Here is a 20,170-nt window from a genome sequence, read left to right as displayed (position 1 = left end):
AAATAAACAAAAATCCGTTTGCCTATAAGACCATATAGGCACAGCTAATGAATACTTATTTATAATAAAGACTCAATAATACAATTTCTTCAGAAACTTCATATATTGGCTCCAAATCACTTACTACTATTCCCTTCAACACATTAAATTCTGGGAAAACTTGGTCAGGCACAGTGGCTCACTCCTGTAATCCCAGCACTTTGGGAGGCAGAGGCAGGTGCATCACTTGAGCCCAGGAGTTTGAGATCAGCCTAAGCAACATGGCGAAACCCTGTCTCTACAAAAAGTATCAAAAAAATTAGCTGGTGCGGTGGCATGTACCTGTAATCCCAGTGACTCGGGAAGCTGAGGTGGGAGGATCACTTCAGCCTGGGTCATCGAGGCTGCAGTGAGCTGAGATTGTGCCAACTGCACCCCACCCTGGGCGACAGAGTGAGACCGTGTCCCCCCTTCCCCCCAAAAAAAAATTCTGGGAGAAGTCTAGATGTAACCTAATTTCCTGAAAGTATATAAAGCGAAACACAGCAGAAATTCTCAACTTCTCCCCTAACTTCTTTCTATTTTCCTTTTGCCCATCAAGAAGTCATGATGTGACGCTGATTCTTCCCGCACTACAACAGTTTCTGCACTGCCCCCAGAGATCATGTCACCCTTCTGCTTAACACCCTTCAAAGGCTGATAGTCACTTACAGAATGAGATCTAAATAAATACCTTCATTTTCCATACAAAAGCTTTCACACCTGACTCCTGCCTCTCTCTCTTTCCACTTCCCACTCACGTAAGTGATGAGCTGCTCACAGTTAACTCAATATACACTGTACTCTTTTAGGTCTCTGTATCTTGGCACATGCCTTTTCCAGGTCTCCCTTTCCCAATCTATCTTTCTGTACATTTTTTGCTTATCTCTCAAGCCTGCTGGTCAGCATCCCTTCCTCTGTGAAGACTTTCCTCACTGCTCCATACGACAGCAAGTGCCTTTCCAGGCTACCCATTTACCTGTACCTATTTCCACTGTTGCACTTACCATGCTATACTGCTGCTATACTGCAATTTTTATTTTTATTTGTTTATGTATTTATTTGAGACAGTCTCGATCTGTCACCAGGCTAGAGTGCAGTGGCGTGATCTCGGCTCACTGCAACCACCGCCTCCCAGGTTCAAGCGATTCTCCTGCCTCAGCCTCCCGATTCGCTGGGACTACAGGTGCATGCCACCACGCCTGGCCAATTTTTGTATTTTTAGTAGATAACGGAGTTTCACCATGTTGGCCAGGATGGTCTTGATCTCCTGACTTCGCGAACCACCCGCCTCAGTCTCCCAAAGTGCTGGGATTACATGCATAAGCCACCATGCCCAGCCCCATACTGCAGTTTTTAATTTGTTTGCCCATCTCTATTATACTGCTGCTTCTGAGGGTAGGATTTCCATCTTATTCATCTTTGTATTTGAACAAATGATTTACCTAGATGAATTTTCCAGATTGCTTTTACCTACCTAGTAAAACCATATAAATCTTTTTTTATTTTTTGAGGATTACAAGTAGAGGCAATCAGAGGATATCGAAGAGAACACCTTACTTTCACCTTTATAAGGAAACACTACATCTGTCATCCATGTATTAATTTCATGATTTTTTGCTGTATCGGCCAAAAATTAATTAATTCATGTAATGTATGTGACACGTATTATCACACAGACTACTTTAGCTCCATCCTAAAAATAATAGCCATGAAATAGAAAGGTAAAATCAATACATCAAGATGAATTCCAAATAATTAAAGCACACCAAGGGAAGCTTGGTATGTATGGGAAGGAAAAAAACTGAAGACTTGTAACTGGAGTATTAACTAAGGCCTAAAAAAGATATTACCCTAAAAATTTTTAAACTATGTATTCAATCAGGTTGTCTAAACACATAAATAAGTGATTTCCTTAAAAGATCTCAGATTATGACTTGGACCCGAAGTGAAGTTTGATAATGAGTTAGTTTAGGAGGCTACTATAACAAAGTCTCTAAGCAAGTGTTTGAAAACTGCTGTGTCAAGACAGGGGCATTAGCTCTTCTGTCCAGTCAGCCCCTAGGATGAAGCCCCAGACTCGAGAATCGACAAATAAAAATTTAAGGAAGCAAAGAGGGCGCGAGGGCAGAAGAAGAATACGACACGTGCAGGACCTGGAGTCTCCTCCACTTCATTTAAGCTCCTATATCAGAGACACTCTTTGAGGTCTTGGTACTTTTTCCCAACTTGCACTCTAAAACTGATTTAATGGAGAGGTCTTAACATAGAAAGTTAAATCTTCTCTAAATACTCTTAGGCAATGATTTCAAATAGGATATTGTGTTTTCAATACAGTAATCCACTTTACCAAATTTCAAAACATTTCCTATCCTCTCTTAAAAATACTACAGGTTATATTTTTAAAATATACCAGGCTGGGCATGGTGGCTCACGCCTATAATACCAGCACTTTGGGAGGTCCAGGTGGGAGGATTACCTGAGGCCAGGAGTTCATGATCAGCCTGGGCAACACAGTAAGACTCCATCTCAAAAAGAAAAAAAAAAAATCCAAACATTAGCCAGGTGTGATGGCCTTGCTTGTAGTCCTAGCAACTCTGGAGGCTGAGGCGAGAGGATCGCTTGAGTCCACGAGTCTGAGCTGCAGTGAGCTACGACAGTACTACTGTATTCCAGCCTAGGTGACAGAGTGAGACCCTGTTTCTAAATATACATATCTATACACACACCAAAGAGTATAAAATGTGTACAGTGTGTTTTTTTAGACAGTTTCGCTCTTGTTGCCCAGTCTGAAGTGCAATGGCGTGATCTCGGCTCACTGCATCCTCTGCCTCCTGGGTGCAAGCGGTTCTCCTGCCTCAGCCTCCCTAGTAGCTGAGACTACAGGCATACGCCACCACAACCAGCTAATTTTTGTATTTTTAGTAGAGACGGGGTTTCACCATGTTGGTCAGGCTGGCCTCAAACTCCTGACCTCAGGTGATCTACCCACCTCAGCCTCCCGAAGTGCTGGGATCACAGGCATGAGCCACCACACCCGGCTGTACAGTTTTAAAAGTTATAAAACAAATACCTACCTACCCACTATTCTGCCTGTGAAATAGAACATTCGTCACTCTGAAGACTCCTTATGGGCCCTCATCCTAATACTATATCCCACTCACACTCTACCCCCTCTTCTCCTGATAATCACTATCCTGGATTTCGTATTAATCATTTCTTTGACTTTATTATCTTAGCAATTACGTATAATACATTGTTTAGATATGTATAAAATCTGTATAGCTCTCTACATATTCTTCTGCAACTTGCTTCTTTTACTCAGTTATGTTACAATTTATCCATTTTGATGGATATAATTGCAATTCATTTTTTTCACTGCTTGATGGTATTTCATTGGTTAATTACACTGTAATTTATATATCCATTCCACTGCTGATGAACATTTGGGGTGTTTCCATGTTTTCCATTCATTTGCAATGCTGGTGTAACTTTCCTGTCCATGTCTCTTATGGCCATGTATAAGAATTTCATAAGAGTGGAATTATTGGTTCATAGGGTTATGCACATTCAATTTTACTAAGCACTGCCAACTTGTTTTTACAAAGTGGTTACATTAATTTCCACTCTCATCAGCTCTGTGAGAGTTCCTTAAACTTCACATTCTGGCCAACTATGTCATTGCCAGACATTTTAACATTTGCCAAGCTGGTGGGTGATGAATGGTACTGTGGTTTTAATTTGCAATTCCCTGGTTATTAAAAAGATTGAGCATCTTTTCCTATGTTTATGGGCCATTTGTGTTTCTTCTTCTGTGAAATGCCTGTTCCTGTCTTTGTCATAGGGTTGCACTGGATTTTTCTGTTTGTTTGTTTTTAACTGATTTGTTAGAGTTCTTTATACTTTCTGTATTTTAACCCTAGGAAAATTGTATCTTACAAACAACTCCTATTTTGAGGCTTGTTCCTCACTCTATGTTTTTGATGAACATCTTTAAGTATCAGTGGTCCCAGTTTAGTAATTTTTTCCTCTATATTCTGTCCTCTTTGTATCTTAATACTTCCCTCCGAGGCCATAAAGTATACTCCCAAATTACCGTCTAGAATGTTGTACAGTCTTCACTTTTCATATTTAAGTCTGAATCTACTTAGAAATAATGTCTTGATAGGTATCAGGAAATATTCCAATTTTGTCCTACATTTACTACTTATATTTATCATTTAATAGTCCATTATTTAATAAATGGACTATTATGTATATTCCTGCTGGATATATATTCTATTTCTGTCCCTATAACAACACCAGTGATTTTATGACTATAGCTTCCTCCTGTCTTTTCAGGAAGTGCAAGTGCCCCGGACCTACAGTCTTCTTTAAGGGTGTCTTCATTATCTTCGGCCCTTTGCACTTTCCACTTAAGTTTTAGAATCAGTTTGTCATTTACCACTCAAAAAATCCTGTTGGGATTTCAATGGGAACTGATCAAATCTATAGATAATTCTGGAGAGAAGTGACATCTTTGCATACTGACCATTTCTTTCTATAACTGTGTTCATTTCCTCTTGTATTTAAATCTTCTTTAATGTCTTTCAACAAAGTTTCAAATTCTTCTCCATAAAGGATTTATATGTCTGTTCTTATTCCTAGTTATTTTATAAACAGGTTTTGTATATAGCAGCCCTGCTCTTTTTTATAAATTGTGATAAAATATACATAGCATAAAATTTACCATCACAATCATTTTATTATTATTATTTTAGAGACAGGGTCTTGCTGTTGCCCAGACTGGAGTGCAATGCTCAATCATTTAAAAATGGACAGTTTGGGCCGGGCGTGGTGGCTCACGCCTGTAATCCCAGCATTTTGGGAGGCTGAGGTGGGTGGATCACCTGAGGTCAGGAGTCCAAGACTAGCCTGGTCAACATGGTGAAACCCCGTCTCTACTAAAAATACAAAAAATTAGCTGGGTGTGGTGGTGGGCGCACCTGTAATCCCAGCTACTTGGGAGGCTGAGGCAGGAGAATCACTTGAACCCCAGAGGTGGAGATTGCAGTGAGCTGAGATCACACCACTGCACTCCAGCCTGGATGACAGTGAGACTCGGTCTCAAAATAAATAAATAAATAAATAAATAAAAAAGTACAGTTCAGTAGGGTGAAGTATATTTACGTTGTTGTGCAACCAATCTCAGGAATGTTTTCATCTTGTAGAGCTGAAAGTATATACTCATTTTAAAAATGTGCTTTTCCCGTTCCCTCCAGCCCCTGAAAACCGCCAATGGACACGTAGGATGCTTCCGTCCCTTTGTTATCAAGAACAGCGTTGCTATGAACATGAGTGTACAAACATCTCTTTGAGACCCTGCTTTCAATTCTTTTGGTTATATACCCATACGTGGAATCGCTGGGTTATATGGTAGTTTTGCTTTTAACTTTTTGAGGAACCACCATACTACTTTCCACAAAAGTTGCACCATTTTAAATTCCACCAATAGTTCACAATGGTTACAGTTTCTTAGGGTCGCCAATAAAATGTTGAATAAAAGTGGAGATAACAAGCCTTTTTGTTTTGTTTTTGATCTTAAACATTTTCGACATTTTGCCAGTAAATATAAGAGATGCTATCAGATTTTACAAATACTTTACATTAGGTTAAGGTAGTTTCTCCTACCCATGGATTACTAAGGTTTTTGTTGTTGTTGTGTGGGTGTTTAAATTATTAATAGATGTTGGGTTTTTTGGTTTTTGTTTTGAGACTGAGTCTTGCTCTGTTCGCTCAGGCTGGAGTGCAGTGGCGCGATCTCGGCTCACTGTAACCTCCACCTTCGGGGTTCAACCAATTCTTTTGCCTCAGCCTCACCACGCCCAGCTCAGATGTTGGATTTAACAAACATTTTATATGAGTCCTTTGAGATAACTATAAGGACTTAATCCATCAATCTATGAATGTGGTAATAATACACCCTTAATTGCTAAGTAAAACCAGTGTGGTCATGATATATTATTTTTCCTAAACACTGCTGAATTTTCTACTATTTTCTTCATGTTTTCATTTATGTTTGTAAGAGAATGGCTTGTAATTTTCCTTTTCTTGCTGACTTTTAAGACTTTGGTACCTAGGTTATTCTAGCCTCAAAAATGAAATTGGGAGTGCTCATTACTTCTTACAGAATCTGGGAAATTTTGTATAATACTGCAATTATTCTTAATAGAATATTTGCTGAAATTCACATGAAGTCATTCAGGCCTGGTTGTTTCCTTTGTGTAAATATATTGAGCAAATCCAATTTCTTTAATAATTATGTTATTATTTGGGTGTTCTATTCCATCTTGAATCAGTTGTGGTAAGCAACGGTGTTTTAGAAATTTGTTCATTTCAACTTAGCTTTTAATAACCAAATGTACAGTTCTCATCTTTTTGCCCTTGATTTCCCAGAGAATACAGTCTCTATGATATTATACTAATTCTTTTTTGACGCTTCCTTTATGTGGTCAATTTTTGTGTATTTGGAAAAAAAAAAGTGCAATCATTCATTGCTGGATACATTGAAATTATCCAGTTTGAAAATGTATTTCTCAATCTCACTGTGTTCCTATTAACTTTTTATTTTGAGATGGAGTCTCACTCTGTTGGCCAGGCTAGAGTGCAGTGGCGCAATCTCGGTTCACTGCAAGCTCTGCCTCCTGGGTTCACGCCATTCTCCTGCCTCAGCCTCCCGAGTAGCTGGGACTACAGGTGCCCACCACCCCGCCTGGCTCATTTTTTGTATTTCTATTTTTTTAGTAGAGACGGGGTGTCACCATGTTAGCCAGGATGGTCTTGATCTCCTGACCTCGTGATCCACCATCTTGGCCTCCCAAAGTGCTGGGATTACAGGCATGAGCCACCGCACCCCGCCCTAACTTTTAATTTATATATTTTACAGCTACATTATTTGACATGTATTAGTGTAGGATTGTTAATTTTGTCTTTTTATCTTTGATAAACCATCTCTGGTAAAGACTTTATAAATATGATAAAATATACAAAGTTTACCATTCTAACTTCTCTGGTAAAGATTTTTGCCTTAAAATCCTTTTTCTACGACTAATATAATTTCAACAAACTTGTTTTGATTAGTACTTGACCTGGTAAGTCTTTTTTATTCTTAACTTACAAGTTTTCTGTGTCATTTTTTGGCTGTCCCTTGAAACAGCATAGAGACAGATTTTGTTTTTTTTTGTTTTTGTTTTTGTTTTTTGAGACAGAATCTTGCTGTCGCCCAGGCTGGAGTACAGTGGCATGATCTCGGCTCACTGCAACCTCCGCCTCCCGGGTTCAAGAGATTCTCCTGCCTCAGCCTCCCAAGTAACTGGGATTACAGGTGCACACCACCATGCCCAGCTAATTTTTGTATTTTTAATAGAGACAGGTGTCACAATGCTGGCCAGGCTGGTCAGGAACTCCTGACCTCAAGTGATCTGCCCACCTCGGCCACCTAAAATGCTGGGATTATAGGCATGAGCCACTGCACCTGGCTGAGACAGATTTTTAAAAATATTTGACAACTGTTGCTTTTTATCTAGAAAATTTAATGAACTTACTGATTAGTAATATATTTTTATTCATTTTTATGGCTTATTATGTCATTACTTGTTTCATCTTTTTCCTTTTTGTCCTTTTCAGGTTTTATTTTTCTTATTTTATTTTCCTCTTTTGGAAATTTGCTCTTTGAGTTTACTCTTCTAGCAGCTACTTTTGTTGCTGTTGTTGTTAAATTAAGGTAACATTTATTGAGAACTTAGTGTCAGGGACTTAATGGGTGCTTTTAACTCTCAAAATAGTTTTATGAATTAGACGTTAACATACAGGCACAGAAATTAAAACTCAGTGTAAAAAGTAAGGCTCACATAACTAGGTCTGTCCCTCTTTTCGTGGTACAAACAGCCCCTCAACAGGTAAAATTACTCAGAGAAAGAACAGCTGGTGACTGGGAGGGACAGCCAGGGCAGTGAGGCATCCTCACAAGGAGTTAGAAAGAAACAGGAAACCACAGCCCAGCGAGGGAGATGTGGAGTACCATGGGCTCAGGGTTGGGTCATGAAGGTGAGTCAGGGGTGGGGACATGGTGTCCAACTGAGGGGCAGATTCCAAAGTGGGCAGCAGCAGGTGACTCACTGCAATGGTTTCATGTGTGTTCCTGTGCTAGGGCTGAGACTTGTTTTCCTCAGATAACAGGCGCTGAGATACTCTGAAAAACTTTTTCTTGAGCTCAGATCACTGTGTTTTCAATCAACCTCAAGCTAATTCCTTGCACAGCACAATCTTCAGCTCAGGGTATATGCTGACAGGCCCTGACATTGGGAGCCTAACAGCCTAATGGAAAAAGCTCAGGATTGGTGCCTTTGAGGCCATTCCTGTCATTTTCACTTCCAATTACTCTCTTTCTGAGTACATCATCCTGAGCTCCAAGCCACACCATCTGAGGGGATCCAAGCAGAAAAATGTCCCCCGGTGGCAGACTCTTGGTCCAAAGCCTGCTAAAGCCTCAGACAAGTCAAGGACTTTCTCTATTTTAACATGAACACTTACACAATCTTAATCAACATCTGTAACCTCATCTAGTAACTTATGTCCTTTAAACTTAATCATGCCTCAACCCGTTTCATGCCATAGTCATTTGGTACTTCAGCTGCACCTTATTATAAGCTCACCAAAATTAGTAATTATTATCTATACCTGGTGCTTAGAGTGATCCACATTTATCAATTCCACTTTGCACTATTTCTTCCTTCTTGCCTCAAATTATTTTTTGCTCAAAGTATATACTTTTTTAATTCCTTCAGCAATGTTTTGCTGGTGACAAACTCTTTGAAATTTTTTTGAAAGATATCTTTATTTCTTCTTTGCTCTGGAATAGATTAGCTGGGTACAAAAATCTGGATTGATCTTTTTGTTCTACCCTTTATATCCTTTACTCGCTTTTCACGCTTTCCATCTCCTTTTATCTATGTTCAGCACTCTGTATTCTGATTAATTTCATCAGATCTAATTCCCATACCCTAATTTTCACTCAAACAGTCCCTAACTTTCTATTGAGCTTAACTTTGATATTTTTGATTTCTGAAAGTTCAATTTGGCCTTTTTTCATTCAACTTGTCCCTTTTAACAATGTCACTATTCCCAATTTCATTTCTTTAACTTTTTGAATGTGCTATTTCTAAAGTTCTTGGCATACTAAACCTATCTGTTGTGTTTGCTGATTCTCCCTCACAGTAGATTGTTTTGTGATTGGGTTTGCAATTTTTGATAATAAACTCACCTTTAGCAGGGGTTGTTTTCTGCATAGGAGTCCCATTTGAACTGAGCTGTAGAAGTGTACGGCTACAGAGGGCTTTTTTTTCTTGTCTTCTTCTGGTAGGTACTTCAGAGCAGTGCTATTATCCAACAGAACCTTAAGGGATGATGAAGACATGCTATACCTGCATCGTCCAATATGGAAGCCACTAGCCCCATGTGGTTGCTGAACACTAGAAATGCTGCTACTGCACCTGAGGAACTTTTTATTTATTTATTTATTTATTTATTTATTTATCTATCTATCTATCTATTTATTTTTGAGACAGAGTCTTACTCTCACCAGGGACTACAGGCATGTGCCACCATGCCTGGCTAATTTCTGTATTTTCAGTAGAGATGGTGTTTCACCATGCTGGCTAGGCTGGTCTCAAACTACTGACTCCAAGTGATCGGCCTGCCTTGGCCCCCCAAAGTGCTGGGATTACAGTCATGAGCCACCATGCCCCACTTAGAAACTAAATTTTTAACTTGTGCACCCTGAAAGAGCCAATCCTTCTAGATGAATCCTGAGTAGCAAATGGCCTAAATTCAAATACAGCCAAGCAGCCATTTGCTGGCTAAAGGTCACACACATACTCTGCCTTCCCAGTAAATCCTACATTTATTTAACATTGGGACTTTCATAACTTTCTGTTCCTACATCAGGCAATAGACTATGACTTGCATCAACCAATCAGAACTCAGGAAACATCAACCAAGCAGAACTAGGCAAGTTTGCAACCTTCCTGTGCATAAGTGGACCAGAGTGGGAACCTGGACAGGAACTTTCTCTATAATCCGTCTCTTGGTTCTCTCAGAAAGTGCCTTCATTTTGTGCTAAAGGCTGCATCTCCACAGTTTGCAATCTGTTCACTGGAATAAAATCTCTTTCCTCTAAACTTTTCAGAAAACTTTCATTCACAAATTTAATTTTAAGTAATTTAAACTTGTACTTAACACTTTGGCTTGACAAAGATTATTAGTTCAGTTTTTCAAGGTAGATTTTGCAGATTTTCTTTTTTCCCAGAGCCTGGCTGCTGGATATTTTTTGTACCTTCTCTGGGCCACTGGAGTTTTTCTAGCCCCTCTTTCTTAAGGAGGCAGCTCTTCTAAAGTCCTGGCCTTTACAGAAATATTAGTTCTACTTACCTTGAGTGAACCCAAGACAGATTTCCTACGTCATGGGGGCACCAAACCCTAACCTATAGGGCTAAATCCAGTATCCAATCTGATAGAGCCCTGGAACACCATAGTGTTAGGTTTAATTCTGATAGCCAGGGCTTTCTCTGACTTTCAGTCAAGCTAAATTCTGCATTTCAATTGTTGTTGTTATATTTAATCCAGCATGCATGTCTCTGTCATTGGAGAAAGGAGATTACAATTAGCTTAGTTTGCCATGTTGCTGGAGTCAGCAATTAGGCTGGTGTAACAAGATAGGATAGATCTTCTATTCTTTTTTTTTTTTTCTTTTTGGAGACAGACTACTGCTCTCTTGCCCATGCTGGAGTGCAGGTGGTGCAATCAGGGCTCACTATAGCCTTTACCTCATGGCCTCAAGCAATCCTCCCACCTCAGTCTTCTGAGTAGCTAGGATGAAAGGCATATACCACTGTGCTAAGTTAATTCTTTTGTTGTTGTTGTTGTTGTTGAGACAGGGTCTTGCTACATTGCCCAGGCTGGTCTTAAACTTCTGGCCTCAAGTGATCCTCCCACCTCGACCTGCCAAAGTGCTGGGATTACAGCAATGAGCCACCATACCTGGCCAGACTTTCTATTCAATTATTTTAAATGCAAGTTGAATTATTCTTGCATTTCCAGGATAAGTGCTACTTGATAATGCTCAAATTAATTTACTAATTTTTTAATGTAGAAATTTTACACCTGTATTCTTTTTTTTTTTTTTTAATCTACCACTAAGAGTCATGCACCTGTATTCTTTCTTTTTTTTTTTGGAGACGGAGTTTCACTCTTGTTGTCCAGGCTGGAGTGCAATGGCGCAATCTCGCTCACTGCAACCTCCGCCTCCCAGATTCAAGCAATTCTCCTGCCTCAGCCTCCGGAGTAGCTGGGATTATAGGCACCGACCACCATCCAGCTCATTTTTGTGTTTTAGTGGAAACAAGCTTCCACCATGTTGGGTCAGGCTGGTCTTGAACTCCTGACCTCAGCGGATCCACCCGACTTGGCCTCCCAAAGATGCACTGTATTCTTAAGGGAGGACAGCTTATAGTTTTCTTTTTTGGTGCTGTCCTTGCCTGTTTGGGGATGAAGGTTATGCTGGCCTAGTAAAATTGGTTGGATACATTCCAATTTTGTACTCTGAAATGGTATATATAAAATGAACATTATCTGTTTCTTGAAGTTTGGAGAGAACTCACCTGTTAAATAGTCTGGGCTTGATGCTTTCTTTGGAATGTAGATCTTTGATTCTCACTCTTTTTTTTTTTTTTTTTTTTTTGAGACGGAGTCTCGCTCTGTCGCCCGGGCTGGAGTGCAGTGGCCGGATCTCAGCTCACTGCAAACTCCGCCTCCCGGGTTCACGCCATTCTCCTGCCTCAGCCTCCCGAGTAGCTGCGACTACAGGCGCCCGCCACCTCGCCCGGCTAGTTTTTTGTATTTTTTAGTAGAGACGGGGTTTCACCGTGTTAGCCAGGATGGTCTCGATCTCCTGACCTCGTGATCCTCCCGTCTTGGCCTCCCAAAGTGCTGGGATTACAGGCTTGAGCCACCGTGCCCGGCCTCTCACTCTAATATTTTTAACTTGCTTATTGACTATTAAAGATTTTCTACTTCTTTTACCAAATTTGGTAATATCTATTTTCTTAGAAAACTGTATATTGCATTTAGGTTTTCCAATTTATCAGCATAAAGTTGTTCATAGTATTTTCTTATAATTACAAAAAGCAAAATTGTCTGCACCCCATATCACTGTTTTCATTTCTGAAATTACGTTTGTACTACAAGAAGTTGGTCAATAAATTAGACCTATTTTACTAATTTTTTTCAAACCACCATCTTTTTGTTATCCTGATCAAGTTTCTTATTTCTATTTCAATAATTTTTAGGTTCATTTTTATTACTCTCTTTTACTTCCAATTTATCAGTACTTCTTTCAGTTTCAGAGTACTGAAATCTAGGTTCCTTTATTTTCGATCTTTTCTTTCCTAGAAAGTACATGTAAGGTTATAATTTTTCATCAAGTATCATCTGAGATGCAAGGCATAGGTTTAGGTACACTGTGCTTTTCCAGTCATTTAATTTTGTTAATTTTGATGATGAACTCTTGTCATTCCATAAAGTTAGAAGTTTACATTCTTTTTAAATTCAAGATGTGTGTTAAGGTTTTTTTTTTTCCTTTCGTCGTTAATTTCCAATTTTACTACATTGTGGTGAGGAAGGCTTCTTCCTAAGAACAGAAGGAGGTGAGGGAGTGAGGCACATGGACATCTGGGGAATGGGCTCTCCAGGCAAAAGGAAGAGCAAGTACGAGGCCCTAAAAATGCAAGTTTGCCTGGTGTGTTGAAGAAATGGCAAGATGTGAGCACAGTGAGCCTGGAGTGGAGTAAGGGAGAGTAGGGCAGAAGATAAGCTGAGAGGTAAGGGGGTCAGGTGGGCTAGTGTCTTGTATGCCACTGTAAGGACTGTGGCTTTTACCCTGAATTAGGTGGCAAGCTCTTGGAGTGCATCCAGCAGATAAGGATCTGATGTTTTTTAGCAGAACCACTCTGGCTGCTATATTTAGAACAGACTGAAGGGAAAAGGGCAGAACCAGGGACATCACTCAGAATGCCTCTGTAATAATTACATATATATATGTTTACATACACATAAATACACACATACACCCACAAACATGCAGTGTTACTAAGAGCAGGATAAACAGGCTTGTGCTGATATCAATTCTAGACAAATTTCACTTTCTAGCATTTGAACTCTCCCTTGGTCCATCCCAATGTTGCCTGCTTTGAGTTGTTTTATCTTATATTAATATTTCATAAAATTATAATATTTATAATATTAACTGTATCCTCTAACATAGCACATAAGTGGTTTCTGTTTTCTTAAATCTGAGTTTTTATCTTTTAAGTAGATGAGTTTAGTTTTTTCCATTTATTTTGATTACTGATATAGATCAGTATATATATTTGATTACAGATAAACATATCAATATATATATTAAATTTAATCCTGGGACTTATTTTGCATCTTCTATTTTCCATGACTTTCTTTTTTCCTACTTTCCTGTCTTCTCTTGAATTGGTCAAGGTTGTTTCTGCTACACTGTTATAATAAGTTTAAAGCTTTATATGTTATATCTAACTTGTCTAGTAGTCACTCTTAAATTTTTAATGCATATTTAAAATTACATTTTCTTACAAGTTGGAGTTATTTACATTTAATATATTCCTCTTGAATTCTGTGACATGTTCTTATTTCCCTTTTTGCTCCACCTACCCATAAAATTCCATGTTGCTAACTTTGTTGACCTAAATTGCAACTTATTAAAAGTCATCTTATATTTTACAACCAATATTTGCTTAGATGGACCATTGTTGTTTTCCTGACTTATCTGCTTCCTTCTTTTTTCTTGGATCCCATTATTACCTTCTGAGTTCATTTTTCTTTCTTACTGCAGTGGAGTGATCATGGCTCACTGCAGCCTCGACCTCCTGAGCTCAAGCAATCCTCCCACCTTAGCCTGCCAAGTAGCTGGGACTACAGGCATGCATAACCACACCCGGCTAATTTTTGTATTTTTTTATAGAGATAGGGTTTCACCATATTGCCCAGGCTGGTCTTGAACTCCTGAGCTCAAGTGATCCTCCCGCCTCACCCTCCCAAAGTGCTGGGATTACAGGTGTGAGCCGCTGTGCCCAGCCAGGATATCTTTAAAGAGTTTTTCCAGCAAAGTCCTTAAAGTCTGAGAATGCTACTGTGGTACACTCGCTGCTGAAAGTTAGTATGGATGAGATAGAATTTTAGTTCAGTTACTTCTCTCAGCAGCTTAAAGTGCTATTGTTGGTCGGGCGTGGTGGCTCACGCCTGTAATTCCAGCACTTTGGGAGGCTGAGGTGGGCAGATCATGAGGTCAGGAGATCGAGACCATCCTGGCTAATGCGGTGAAACCCCGTCTCTACTAAAAATACAAAAAATTAGCCGGGCGTGGCGGCGGGCGCCTGTAGTCCCAGCTACTCAGGAGGCTGAGGCAAGAGAATGGCATGAACCTGGGAGGCAGAGCTTGCAGTGAGCCAAGACTGTGCCACTGCACTCCAGCCTCGGTGACAGAGCAAGACTCCATCTCAAAAAACAAAAAAACAAAAAAAAACCACTGTGCTATTGTTTTCTTCAAACCAGTGATGAAATCTAGCACTTGCATTTCGATTCTTTTGAAGATCATCAGTCTTTTCTCTCCAGTGTTGCTTAAGAATTTCCCTTCATCATTATCACAATGATGCATATTCTATTTAATATTTGAGGGCTTATACTTTTTCAGTACTGGAAATTCTAGAATATTTTCAGAGTTCTGAAATAATTTTCAGACATTCTAGAATATTTTCAGGCCTCAATTTTTCTTTTTTGAGATGGAGTCTTTCTCTGTCACTCAGGCTGGAGTGCAATGGTGTGATCTTGGCTCACTGCAACCTCTGCCTCCTGTGTTCAAGCGATTCTCCTGCCTCAGCCTCCTGAATAGCTGGGACCACAGGCATGCGCCACCACACCCGGCTAATCTTTGTATTTTTAGTAGAGATGGGGTTTCAACATGTTGGCCAGGATGGTGTTAAACTCCTGACTTCAAGTGATCTGTCCACCTCGGCCTCCCAAAGTGCTGGGATTATAGGTATGAGCCACCGCACCCAGCCTAGGCCTCAATTTTTCAAACATTGTCTCTGGTCAATTTTCTTCACTTACAGCTCCTATTAGATAAATAATGGAACTTCCACACTGTCCTAAATGCCTCAACTTTTCTTTCATACTCTATTTCTGGTCTCTTGGTGCTGAGTTTTGGAAGAACTTCTTCTCACCCTGATCTTTTAGTTAACTCATTTGTTCTTTTGCCACATCCAATGTGCTATGTAGTCCATCCAATGAGTTTACTTTAACAACTATATTTTTCATTTTCACCACTGCCTATTTATTATTTTATGATTTCTGCTTGTTTTAATGCACAGGAAAGTCTATCCTTGGTCCTTTACGGAAATCATATTTACCTATATTTAAAGTTTCCTTCTGATTGCTCTGCTTCCTAGAGTATTATTCTGCTGTTGATACTTCATATGTTCGTATTTTATATTGTCGTACTAGGCTTCCCCTAGATTTTCATGGTTGTTGGCCACGCAGACATCCTCCAGGACTGTCCACTTGCAATCTGAGTCAACAGTGGCCTCCTGGCTGGGGATCCTTGGCTGTTCTGAAGGAGCTGGCTGAGCAGCTTTGGGGTCCCAGTAGTAGTGAGAACTTCCTCCAGGCAGTGTAACTGGCTCCCTTCTGCAGCTTCTCATTTTAACACATACCACCTTCACTTAAAGGTGTCTTACGGGTTTGGGCATGGAACATTTCTTATTTTTAATCTTGAAAGGGAATTTATTCGTCTAACTTAATGTCTTACCATTTCTATGGATTCGGTGTAGAAACGGGATGAGGTCAGGATGTGCTTGGTCAACCATCTTGAAACTGCATCTATTGCTTCTTTATGTATCACCTCTCTGCATTTTCTTTAGCTTCTATCTGGAACTCTTATTAGATGGAACTCCTCAATCCATCCTCCACACTTTGTTTTCTTTTACTTTATAATAATAGTAATGTACTAAGGAATACTTCTCTGTTCTAGCTTCCAGCTCATAAATTTGTTCTTCAGCTACAAACCCTGTTAACCAGCTCATCTGTTGAATTTCTTATTTTAACAATCAAAAATTTAATTTCCAGGATCACTACTTATTTTTGGTAGAAAACGTAACTGCTCACATCTCTCCGAGGAATTAACTATAGTTGCTGCAAAATCTAGTTCTGCTTATTCTATTAATTCTATTTTTGAGATAAATTTTTCTGTTACCTCCTCAGTTATCTTCTCCAGTTGTGTTCCTCTCATTTGGGGTGATTTTTAACTAATTGCTCAGCTTTGTAGTCAAGACTTCCTGTTCAGACATCTACTTTGTTTGTGCTGCCTGCGCTGGAGGGCAGGAATGCCAGTTGTTTTCAGTGAGAGTGAAAGAGGGATGGAAGGTGTCACTTCATGGAAAAGCTTTATTATAGCTAGTCTTCTTAGCAAGGTAGGTTCCTGTTTTCCTAGAATCCATCCAGCACCTGGAACCCTGCCCTGTCTCTGCAATCCAAGCTCCTATATACTCTACACCTGCCTGAGACACCTCCATCACTATGCTACACTGCCAGCATTGCCCTGTCACTTCTCTGGGCCCCTCACAGTTCCCCAGAGCAATCACTTCCAAGCGAGAGCACTGAAGACACTGTCTCCATCATTAGCAGCAATGCTCATCTGCACTGGTTCTGGACTAAGGTTTCCTTTTGCAAACAGATCTCATCTACTTTTCACAGAGATTCTTCGTAGTCTGAGGCCTACCAAGGTTTTCCTTTCCTTCTGTCTGCCCTGCCCATTGTACTTCTGATTATTTAAAAATTCTAATCTATCTAAGCACCAGAAGTAAGATGGAAAAGCTATATAGCATGCCCTCCATCCACCACCCTGAAATTCCCATTTCTTTTTATACAATTAAAGTTCATAAAAATTTATTTTGAAAATTATGTAATTTCTCTTTTTGATTTTTTTTTTTTAAAGGGGTCTCACTATGTTGCCCAGGCTGGTCTCCAACTTCTGAGCTCAAGCAATCCTCCCGCCTTAGCCTCCTGAGTAGCTGGGACTACAGGCATGTGACACATTACTCAGCTAATATGTTATTTTATAAAAGCCTTCAAAATAACTGCATTAAAAAGTGAAAAATTAGAATTGCTAAGCTCCAGTCTAACTGGTAAGCTATAATTTTGATTATTATATGAGAGAAATATAATCCGTGTAATTTTTGTTAATCTTCCAAGACTCAGGAGTTTTAGCTGACAGTTATAAAAATATGGCTAGGTAGGGCCGGGCGCGGTGGCTCACGCCTGTAATCCCAGCACTTAGGGAGGGTGAGGCGGGTAGAAGACCTGAGGCCAGGATTTCGAGACCAGCCTGGCCAACATGATGAAACCCCGTCTCTACTAAAAATACAAAAAAATTAGCCAGGTTTGGTGGCAGGCACCTGTAATCCCAGCTACTCAGGAGGCTGAGGCAGGAGAATTGCTTGAACCTGGGGGGCGGAGGTTGCAGTGAGCTGAGATCACGCCACTGCACTCCAGCCTGGGCAACAAGAGCGAAACTCCCTCTCAAAAAAAAAAAAAAAAAAAAAAAAAAAAATGCTAGGTGCTAGGTAGAATACAATGTAATTTGTTCACATAACTGAAACATGCTTATAAATTACAAAAACCCCTTAACCCATGAAAAAGAAGCCACTGTTATTCCAGCTGGATCAACGACAGCCAAGGAGGGAGCTACATAAGGACAGCAGCATCTTGTGCTCAGTGGCAAATAACTTTGGCTTCCCTTCTGAGAAAAGAAAATACAAAGATTTGCTAGAATTCAACATCAGCAGACTGACACATTTCTAGATCTGTCATTATAGCCAACATAAATTTATGGTTCCATACACACCAACCCTGGGGCTAAGAGGTGTACCCTTGACATATGAAAAATTGCTACATGAAATGCTAGTACTTTAAAACTGAAAAAGCCATGAATGTGTATAGGGAAAAACAAAAGTTTTTGGCCAAAGTTCAAGGCCAAGCTTTGCTCCTAATTGAGCTGTCATCAATTTAGCCTGGGTGGGAAGCATTCAAATGGGGGCAGGGGAATGAGGTGGGTGTTGGCACCCATCAGAGTACACACAACAGGGAAAAATGAGTATTGGCTTTTCTATTAAACATTAGTTTAAAATCATGGACAAAATTTCTTTTCTCTATATATTTTTAAGCAGCAATTCATAGTCTCATTCTTTTTTTTTTTTCAAAAAATCTGTTGAGAATTTTACTGCTTTACAAGAGAATTAAAGGTAATATATTAACCACAAGTAAAGCTCATAAATTGCTGGTAGAAGTAAAATAGTAAAGCCACCCTGGAGAGTAATTTAGCAATATCGAATAAAACTGAAAATGCACACTCCTCTCATCCCAAGGATTCCACTCCTAAAAACAAACCAAGAGAAACTCTCCATGCTGCACCAGAAGACCTGTACCAGAAAATCCACTGAAGTTGTGTTTGGAAAAGCAGAAAATTAGAAACAAGCTAAATGTCAATCAATAGGAGGATAACAGGTATGGATTCTATATGGCACTGCAAATAACCACATCAACATGGAGATCATTTGAAAAAGAATGAAGGTGAAAAAAGGAAACTGTTGTAGGGTACCTGCACCATGACGCTATTTTGATGAAGTTTAAAAACACAAGATACAACACCATAAATCATTAATGGTCACATATATATGAGTAATTAAAAAACGAAAATATAAATGAAAATACTAAACACCAAATTCAAAATAGAGGTTAACTCTGAGGAAGGAGGAAAATGGGTTTGGAGGATATGGAGGGCTTCAAATTTTTCCGTAATGTTTATGTCTTTTTTTAAAAAAAAGATCTGGGCCAGGTACAGTGGCTCATGCCTGTAATCTCAGCACTTTGGGAGGTCGAGGTGGGCGGATCACGAGCTCAGGAGATCGACACCATCCTGGCTAACACGGTGAAACCCCATCTCTACTAAAAATACAAAAAAATTAGCCGGGCGTGGTAGTGGGTGCCTGTAGTCCCAGCTATTCGAGAGGCTGAGGCAGGAGAATGGTGTGAACTAGGGAGGCGGAGCTTGCAGTGAACGAAGATCTTGTGCCACTGCACTCCAGCCTGGGCAACAATGTGAGACTTCATCTCCAAAATAAATAAATTAATTAATTAAAAGGATCTGAAGCAATCCAGAAAAATGTTAAAAACCCAATAAAGTCTTTTCTATATGCTTGATATATTTCATAATAAGAAATTATATATTACCTGCTAGGTCAGAAAAGGGTAGCTCAGACATTCCAAAGGAAGACAAATTAAATGAATACTGAAGATTACACATCATTGAAAAAAATCAAATAATTTAAACGGCATAACTTGATAAACAGAGCTTTTTTCCTTTGCATACTATTCTAGACAATTTCCTATATATAAATAGGAAAAATAATAAACACATACAAAATCAAATCTATTCTTACAAAACTGAGATCATTATATATACTGCCATATAACTTTCTTTTCTCATTCAATATGAACCTCTTTCCACATCTATTCCACTTATTATGACTACCTATTTATTATGAAATAGATTTTTCCTGGTTGGGTGCAGTGGCTCACTCCTGTAATACCAGCATTTTGGGAGGCCAAGGCAAGCGAATCACCTGAGGTCAGGAATTCAAGACCAGCCTCGCCAACATGGTGAAACCCTGTCTCTACTAAAAATGCAAAAAAGAATTAGCAGGGCATGGTGGCGCGTGCCTGTAATCCCAGCTACTTGGGAGGCTGAGGCAGGAGAATCACTTGAACCCAGGAGGCAGAGGTTCCAGTGAACTCAGATTGCGCCACTGCACTCCAGCTTGGGCAACAGAGTCAGACTCAGTCTCAAAAAAAAATAAAAATAAATAAAATAAAATAGATCTTTCCAGATCTATTTCACTTATTATGACTACTATACAGAATTTCATAGCAAGTACATACCATAATAAACTTAATCATTTCACTACTAATGGATGTTTTG

The 20,170-nt window shown here is 39.5% G+C and overlaps 1 protein-coding gene and 1 long non-coding RNA gene across 34 annotated transcripts in view; both read right to left on the bottom strand.

The window, feature by feature from the left end:
- Nucleotides 1-20,170, bottom strand: part of DTNB (dystrobrevin beta) — a 309,281-nt gene that overhangs the window by 159,594 nt on the left and 129,517 nt on the right. The window lies entirely within an intron of this gene.
- Nucleotides 11,627-14,013, bottom strand: LOC117062620. The gene is made up of 2 exons (XR_004428463.1): nucleotides 12,083-14,013; nucleotides 11,627-11,771 (listed from the first exon to the last, which is right to left on the bottom strand). It is a non-coding gene; the product is annotated as an uncharacterized LOC117062620 (long non-coding RNA).

Source organism: Trachypithecus francoisi, unplaced genomic scaffold, assembly GCF_009764315.1.
Source record: "Trachypithecus francoisi isolate TF-2019V2 unplaced genomic scaffold, Tfra_2.0 Lachesis_group17, whole genome shotgun sequence".
NCBI classification, from domain to species: Eukaryota; Metazoa; Chordata; class Mammalia; order Primates; family Cercopithecidae; genus Trachypithecus; species Trachypithecus francoisi.
Note: the sequence above shows the minus strand (reverse complement) of the source record. Positions and strands in the feature narration are given on the sequence as shown.